We start from the raw sequence: 9,540 nt of genomic DNA on the forward strand, positions 1-9,540 counted from the left end.
CGAGCTTTTGGGACTTGCTTACTACCGACGGTTTGTAAAAGGATTCTCGATGATAGCCACACCCATGACAAAACCGCTTGAAAGATGTCAAGTTTGAATGGACGGAAAAGTGTCGAAAAGTTTCGACCAATTGAAAACTCATTTGACGGAAGCTCCAAGATTACTAATGCGACCGAATCGGCAAAGAGTTTGTCATCTATAGTGACGCCTCCTACTTGGGTTAGGTTGCGTATTGATGCAAGAAGGTCGAGTTGTGGCCTATCGTCGAGACAATTAAAGCCACATGAGAAAAATTATTCGACCCATGATCTCGAATTGGCGCCATCGTATTCGCTTTAAAGATATGGTGACATTACTTATTTGGTGAGAAGTGCCATGTGTATTCGGATCACAAAAGTCTCAAATATTTGATGACCCAAAGAGACTTAAATCTGCGACAAAGACGTTGGCTCGAGTTGTTAAAAGATTATGAGCTTGTCATTGATTATCACCCGGAAAGGCTAATGTGGTTGCGGACGCCTTAAGCGAAAATCACTTTTGCTTTATTTAGCTATGAATGTATACTTGTCCATTCTGCCCGACAATGTGTTAGTAGCGAATTAAAGGCCAAACCATTGTTGACTCATCAAATTCGTGAAGCTCGAAAAGTTGATGAGGAGTTGCTTGCAAAACGGGCCGAGTGTGTTACGAACAAGGAATCGGAGTTTCAAATTGATGATGACGATTGTTTGAGGTTCGAAGTTGTTTGTGTGTTCCAAAGAATTGAACTTATTTCGATAATTCGAACGAAGCCCATTGTAGCCGAATGGCAATCCACCCGGAGTACGAAGATGTACAACGATTTGAAACGTCGGTTTTGGTGGCATGGTATGAAACGAGACATCTCCGACTTTGTTTGAGATGTTTAATATGTCAACAAGTGAAAGCGGAACATCAAGTGCCTTCACGGTTACTTGATAGATCACGATACCCGAGTGGAAATGGGATCGAATCACAATGGACTTTGTGTCCGGACCGCCATTGTCGACAAGTAAGAAGGATGCGATTTGGGTTGTCGTTGATAGATTGACTAAGTCGGCTCACTTTATCCTGTGCATACGTATTTTCATTGGATAAACTAGCTGAATTGTACGTTTCTCGATTGTGAGATTACACGGGTACCAATTTACATTGTGTCGGATAGAGATCCGAGGTTCACCTCGCGATTTTGGAAGAAATTGCAAGAAGCTTTGGGTACCAAGTTGCATTTCAGCACCGCCTTTCACCCCAAACCGATGGTCAATCCGAGCGGATAATTCAGATACTTGAGGATATGTTGAGATGTTGCATCCTCGAGTTCAGTGGTTCATGGGAACGGTACCTACCTTTGATTGAATTCGCTTACAACAATAGTTTTCAATCAAGTATTAAGATGGCGCCTTACGAGGCTTTGTACGGGCGTAAATGCCGTACACCATTGTTTTGGACCGAGCTCGATGAAAACAAAATTTTCGGAGTGGATTTGATTAAAGATGCTGAATGAAGGTAAAGGTAATCCGTGAAAGTCTAAAGGCGCCACAGATCGTCGAAAATCGTGACGCGGATTTGAAACGAAAGGACATTGAGTATCGGTGGGAGATAAAGTGTTTCTTAAAGTTTCGCCGTGGAAAAGATACTCGATTCGACCATAAGGGCAAGTTGAGCCGAGATTCATTGGGCGTCTGAAATCTCCGAACGAGTTGGCCCGATTCGTATCGTTTGATTTTGCCCCGAACTCGAAAAGATTCACAACTTCTTCCATGTTTCAATGCTTGACGCTATAGATCTGATCCGTCGCACGTAATTAGTCCATCGAGGTTGAAATTCAAGCCGATATGAGTTATGAAGAAGAACCGATTCGTATCCTAGCTCGTGAAGTGAAAGAGTTGCGAAACAAAAGGGTTCCGCTAGTGAAAGTGTTATGGCTCAAACACGGGATAGAAGAAGCTACTTGGGAACCCGAGAACTCTATGAAAGAGCGATATCCAAACCTATTTACGGTAAGATTTTCGGGACGAAAATTTCTAAAGTGGGGAGAGTTGTGACACCTTAAAACGACCTTAGTCGAAATGTGGTTTCGGGACCACAAAACCGAGGCATAAAATAATTTAATATTTATTTTATTGCCTATAATGTGTGTTAACCTATGTGTGACATTTTTATGCTTTGATTTAGAGTTATAAATGTGAATTTCACTAGAAAGGACCTAGTAGTAAACTTTGAAAGTATGATGGGGAAATGTGTGATGACTAATTAAAGCATGCATGCAAAACAATGGACTTGCATGTCAAATTCCCCCAATAGCTAGTGGCCGGCCATGACAAGGAATTATGGGCAAAAATCATGTCATGAAACATGTTTGGTAAGTGGGTTATGTTGGAATAAATAAAATAAGGAGTATGGAATAAAAAAAAATGTGTGTGTGAAGGCTTCTCCTCCCCATTGCCGTGTAGGTAGGAAAGAAAACAAAAATTTTGTTCATCCATTTTCACTCTCTTTTGGCCAAAATACTAAGGATAAGGAGGAGTTTTGCTTCATACTTGGTTTGGAAGAGGATTAGGAAGAGGTTGGCTATACTTGCATCAAGATTAAGGTATGTTTGAGGTTGTGCCATGAGATTCATGCATGTTTTTAGTTGCTAGCTTGATGTTCTTGTTAGCCCATGGTTCAAATCTTTGTTATGCCATGGGAATGAAATTTGGCCAAAGTGAATATGGTGTTAATGCCATTGCATGCTAAATATCAAGCTTGATAATGATACATGTGATGGAGGATTGAGGATTCTTAGATTTTCTTTTAGCATTTTTTTGAATGAGATACTAAGTTCTTTGTTTTACCAAGACCAAATTGAAATGGTATGGTGTTGTGGTATTCGGCCATGTTATATCCATAAGTATGATTCATGCATGTTGCATGGTAAGTAAGATTTAAGCTTTGGATATGTGTATATATTTGGATATAAGCCACTTGAGAATTCGGCTCTAGCATATATATATGTATATATGTTCGCACACGATGTATTGGTATGACATATATGCTATTTCAAGGTGTATACTTGCTTGTGATGATGTTTCGATTATGAAGTAAATGAGAGATGTGCAATGAGTTACGATATGTAATGCATTAGTAGTAAAATGTATGCTGTTTTTGTGTGGTATTAAGTGTATAATTGGCCTCAAATTGGACATGTATATTCGGCCACATGAGGGGAAATTGGTGTGCATGCATTCGGTTAGAGGCAAGCATATTGATGCCTATTCTTGGCTTAGAAAATTCGGCTAAGAGGAATATTAACTAATGTGTTGAGTTCGATTCATGATTTCGTACATATGCGACTTTGATGCCTAATGAGTATATATATTGGCTAAGTATCTTGAATTCCTCTTCGATGCTCACATGATAAAACCAATTTATTTGTTAAATTAAGCTCAAGAGCAAAGGGAGCTAAATCCGATAAGGGAAGGAAAAGTCGTGGAATAGCCGTCGAAATCGTTCGACCACGTCCGAGGTAAGTTCTTGAGCAATAGAGCTTAAATTTGAAATGATTAGATCATGTTTAAAGTAAATTAAAATCATGCTCTTTGTGTGTGGCTATTGAGCGAAATTACAAATGTGATAAGTGACTTGTGTCTGAATTTTGCTAATGAAAATGAAATGTGAATGTGTTATGGTTTATTGATAAATGTACATGGTTATTGAATGATATCCGGCTAAGTCCCGAAGGCTTTGTGCTAAGTGACTAAATCCGGACTAAGATCCGACGGCATACGTGCGAGTTTCTAAATCCGGACTAAGATCCAAGGCTTTCGAGCAAGCTACTAAATCCGGGTTGAGTCCCGAAGGCATTCGTGCAAGTTCATCAGAACGGGCTATGTCCCAAGGCATTTGAATGTGTAGCCATATCCGGTTAAACTCAAGATACGTGATTCAAGAATGAATGAACTGCTGTAAAATTTCAGCTAATACGCTTGAAAATTCCAGCAACGAGGTATGTTCGTATGTGCTTTGGAATAGTTGATTCCTTGAATAATATTCGCTCAATCGAGAAATGAGCTTTCGGCATTTGGCTAAGATGAACCCTTATGTATGAATATAAGGGTTGGAATGTGAAATAAGTATGATATTGAGAATTTGTGCATATGAAATTATCCGTTAGCTATATGAATATTATGCTTTTGTTGTGCTGGAATCCTTGCTCTAACTTACAAAGCATAAATTGCTTACTCCGTTTCTCTGTTTCTCTATCTATAGATTTTGGCTCGTCACTATCGGACTCGGGATTTCGGAAGTCAAGTCTCCCACACTATCAAAGTCCCTTTCGGTATATATTTTGGTTGGATTTTGAAATGGCATGTATAGGACTACCCTTTTGTTGCGTTTTAAGTACTTTTGTGATGTATGTGTATGCGACCATGCGAAAATGGCTCGTAAAAGTGGAGTATGGCATTAGACCATTTGTGCTTATGTATATATGTATGGTTTTATGATGTGACTACGGACTGAATGGAAGTGTGAGCAAATGATCAGCCATTGGAATGGCTAAAATGATTATATGTGGACCTATGTATGACAAAACTTTAGTTGGTCCATAGAAACCACGAAATAGGTAAGGTTTACTGAAAAACAGATGCTGACAGCAGCAGTGGTGTGGATTTGAAAAATCACTAAAAATTGTAGGAATGGAATTAAATAGTGAATAAATTATGTAAATGAACCTTTATGAATCTATTTTCATATGGAAGAAACGAAACGGTCATATGAATTATATGTTAAGAGATATTAAAGTTCTCGTGAAACAGGGCCAGAACGGTTTCTGGATCCCCTGTTCCGAATTTAGAAATTCATTGTAAATTAACCAGAGATAATTATGAGTCATGCCATATATTTATAGATTCCTCTCTGAGTCTAGTTTCTATAGAAATAAACGGCATCAGTGTTGAAGCCCTGTACAGGGAGATATCCAATTCGTAACGCACGAAGGTCAGTGTAGTCGATCCCTGCAACAGGGGAGACTTTAACTAATAAACTGTACTAATTGGCCCGACCAAAAATTCTAGAAAAAAATATATTGATGGAATTATGAGTCTATTTTCGGGAAAAAATTACGAAACTGATTTTTGAGCTTTAAAACTCAAGATATGATTTTTGAAGCGACAGTGATGCAGTAACCAGCTAGTCTGGAAAATTTTTATGGACTGTGAAAACAATTTAGCTGAGTTTGTGTGCACCTTGTGTTCGACTCCGGTAACGGGCTCAGGTACGGGGTGTTACATCTCTCTTGTTTGTACAACTTTTGATTTCGATTGAAACAGTGAAGTTTTTGGGACTCCTAATCGCTGGTTGAAGACTTAGGCTCGTAGAATTCTGGTTGCTCGATTGAAGGTAAGGTTCTTGAAGGTTTTGGGTTGGATATCTTGTTATAGTTTCGGTTATGTTTCGTTAAATAATACTGATCCTGGGCGTTGGAATATTGAGTTATAGGTACAGAGTGCTTAGGGATCATTTTAGCTTCAATTGAAACTAGATGTGTACCTGGAAACGCATAAAACAAGGTTTCGAGAAAGTCAAAAACCATTCTATCGATGACACACAGCCGTGTGGTAGGCCGTGTGGTAGGTTGTGTGCCATAACATTGGCATGTGATCGACGAGCTAGGCCGTACACTCTAGACACGGCTGTGTGATGGCCAGGTTGGTCGTGTACGGCACACGGGCTCAACCAATTTAGGCCGTGTGGCCACACGAGCGTGTGGGAATCTGGGCCAGGCCGTGTGATCTACACGACCAAGGCCAATTTGGGCTGTGTGGGCCACACAGGCATGTAGGCCCATACAGGTAGACAACATGAGCGTGTGAGCCCATTTTCATTGAATTGTTGCCAAGGTTGTACGTGTCGCCTAAGACGAATGTGAACCTACTGTAGGGTCAGTAAGCTTACTTAGACCCCTAATTGAATGACATGACTATATGATTGATTTATATGTATAAATGTTATCGAGCATGATAATGTTTCACTAAATCGATATTGTGTGTACTGTAACCATGTTATAGCATGTCATAACTGTATATTGCATTGTATTGGTTTGGGGGTTGATATTGTTCGGAGGAAGTGTACTGAAAGGCCTTGAGCCTAATTTACTGGTAGCACAGCTGCAAATTACTATTTAGTGCCCTACTCTGTACTTTTTGGAGTGTAAGGATGGATGGGTAGATTATATCCCCACATAGAGTGTAGGGTTGGATGGAGATGGTGTGTAGAGGTTGGCTAGGTAGGATTTTATGATTGCATACTGGCTACTACTACTAATACGTTGATGGGCTAAGGCCCAAGTGATTCTGTACTGAGATGGGCTAAGGCCAAACTAACACCGAAACTATTACTGAATAGGGCTTAGGCCCAGACTGTGATCATGTGCATACTGTCTATTTGTTTATATGGGGATTACACACTGAGTTTACGTAAACTCACCCCCTTCGATTTAATCTGTACAGGTAATCCCTAGACTTGACGGATTGATGCAGCGAAGGACTCGATAGTGGCCACATGACTTCTTTTACACTATTTATTACCTATTTATGATTTTACTTTTAATTGGGAGTATTTTGATGTAATTATGGCCTCTACAGATTTTGGTTTAAATTTGGATTTATTTGATTTCATGATTTAAACCTGCTAGTGTTAGGTAAAACTAGGGTTTTCAATTGAAATTGATGTTTTATCAAAAATACCACGAACACCCAAACTGGTTAAAAGCTTCCGCAATGAAAAGCATTTTGGAAATTGAATATCGATTTGTAAGTGAATAATGTTTTGAAAACGAACAATACAATTTGAAATAAGTATTAGATAAAGACTAAGAAAAAGGGATTTACCGACAACATACTTTTCGAAAAGCACTACCATGTGACACCGCCAGATTCAGCCATAACGTCTAGGCCGAGTTTGGGGTGTTACAGACATCATGTATTTTGATGTTTGATGGAAGATATTGTATGTTGAAGATGTGATAAATAACTTTTACTAAGTGAATTTTAGTGAAAATGCATAAAAATGACTTATTTGTAAAAGTTGTGAAAATGGGTAGTAGAAATGTGATTTGATGAAAAATATGGGTTGTTTTGAACATGATTTAGGTTCAGCTAGGCTTGGGTAATAAAGAAAATGGATACATTTCATTTTACGAGCCAAATGACTAATTTGTAAATATGTTAAAGTTTAGGGTCAAAAATATAATTCTGTGATAAGTTGATTTTTGGACAGCATTGAGTAATGTGATAATTAAATAAGTTAAATTTGCTATTATAGATCAAGAAAAATGAAGTTCGAACCTTGATCAGGGGAAAAACAAGGTTATTGACGATTAGGTTCATTTCCTACCATTTTGTACCGAGGTAAGTTTGTGTGTAAATAATGCAATGTTATTTTATGTATTTAATGCTTAATATTGCTTAAATTGTACAATTGTTTCTATGGAAATATTCAAAACAGTTTCGACGATGAGAAAATCCTGGTTGAACATTAGGAATAGTTTAGGATACAAGTGACATGTCACTAGGAAACCATGTGTTATGTGATCTATGTGAATCTGGGCGCTGGTCATGTATTTCTTACTAGTGGCTGGGTAATCCGGCTTGTATTGCGAATACCTAACAGCTTGTGTGAGCAGCTCGTGTAGCTACGTCTTGACTAAAAGCTTGTGTGAGCAGGCCCACGATTAGCTCGTGTGTGAGCCCCATGTGTTATGAGATAGCGTTGGCTACATATGTGGCACTTATGTGCAAGACTCTCCGTGTATCTGATAGTATTCCAAGTATTCAATGGGTAATCCAAAGAGTATGTCAAAGATGACAAAGTATGTGACTATGTTACGAGTTGGTATAGGTATTATAAACATGCCAATTTGCCCGGGTCCACCAAGATATAAAATCCATAAAAATTAAACCAAATTAAATGTCCAAGTCTAGTTTGCAGGTCCGAAACATCAAGCCCAATAATAAAACCCAAATCCAAAACCTAAAAACTAGGTCTAAAATTTCAAGGCCCAAGTGGCCCAAAATTTAAAACAGGTAGAAACCCTAGCCTATGCTTGCACATGCACCTCACCTTAGCCTCCAGTACAACCTCCAACTTCAGCACCTCCAAAGACACACCTCAACGCCCCACGTCAAGCACCAAGTACCACCGCACCAACGGGCCTCCATACTTGCGAAGAAACAGACAAACAATAGCACAAGCAAAGAGGCAGAACCAATCGATTTTTATTTTTTCTTTTTTCATTTATCTATTTCGGCTATAAAGCCAAGAACACTACCATTGTAATTTTTTTATGCGATATGCACACATTAAAAAATAGATACTAAATAGAAAGTTCAAAAAGCAATTGCAAAAAAAGGTGATCTCAAGTGCTTCGTCTGCTTTCCCCTTGAATCTGTTTCGTTTATTTTCTTTTCCATGTTTTGCATACATTTATTTACATAAGAAAGTAAGAAGGGAAAACATACCTTCAAACGAGCCATTGGAGACCATTTCTTCTTCGTTGAAATCGAAGCTTGAGATAGGTTTTTGGGGCTAAAAATTTTACCTTCTGAGGCGAGGTTTAGAGTAGGAAAATGAAACGACTCCATGGCGAGCTATCATCCATCGGTCTTAATGGTGGAATGGTGGCAGTCGAATGGTCAAGGATGGGAAAGCCTCAAAATCTGCTGTGTTGAAACCCTAATAATTGGGTTTTCTATTTATGGCTAAAAGGGATAGCAAGCTGCCATTCAATGGCTTTTAATTTTAGGAATTAAACGAAACGGCAACGTTTCAACGGAAAGGGTCCTCGCGTCAACCCGTTCCAGGACCCGAACCAACGCCTTTGTGCTTCAAATGGGTTATTTGCATAACAGGTCCTCTATTTTCGTGCCGCATTATAATTAGCTCCTATTTGCATTTATTTATTCTTTCGGATTTTCCCAAAAAGTTTGAGTCTGGGAAATTTTCATCTTTAGCCCTTGTGAATTTGCTCGTATTGTACAAGGGTCCTTTTTAATCCTAGTATTTTATTTTATTTTTTTAAAATTGTCCCTCTTATTTTAACTCCATTTTAATTTATTTATTTTTGTTTTAACTTACTAATTTAAAACACATTTTAATATTTTTATATGTGTTAATCCATTTTAATGATTTTTTCCATTTTTATTTGTACAATTATTCAAGTTTTTTATCATGTTATTTCTACATTTTACACAATACTTCTTTGAGTATTTTATACAAATTTGTACATCTATTATGCTCATTGATTAGTAATGCTTATTATTTGAAGTTCACCACGTCTTCGTATATGTGTTGAGCCATCTTAATAATTTTATTTTATTTTATAAAATCATCATTTTAATTTTTTCATTTAAACTATTTTAACACTTTTCATGCAAATTCCATGTTTGTGTTTATAAAATTATTATTTGAAAATTCTTCTTTATAACATATTATTTTAGTATATTATATAGTATTTCATTTAAATGTTTTTATATATATTCG

Source organism: Gossypium arboreum, chromosome 5 (assembly GCF_025698485.1).
Source record: "Gossypium arboreum isolate Shixiya-1 chromosome 5, ASM2569848v2, whole genome shotgun sequence".
Classification (NCBI taxonomy): Eukaryota; Viridiplantae; Streptophyta; class Magnoliopsida; order Malvales; family Malvaceae; genus Gossypium; species Gossypium arboreum.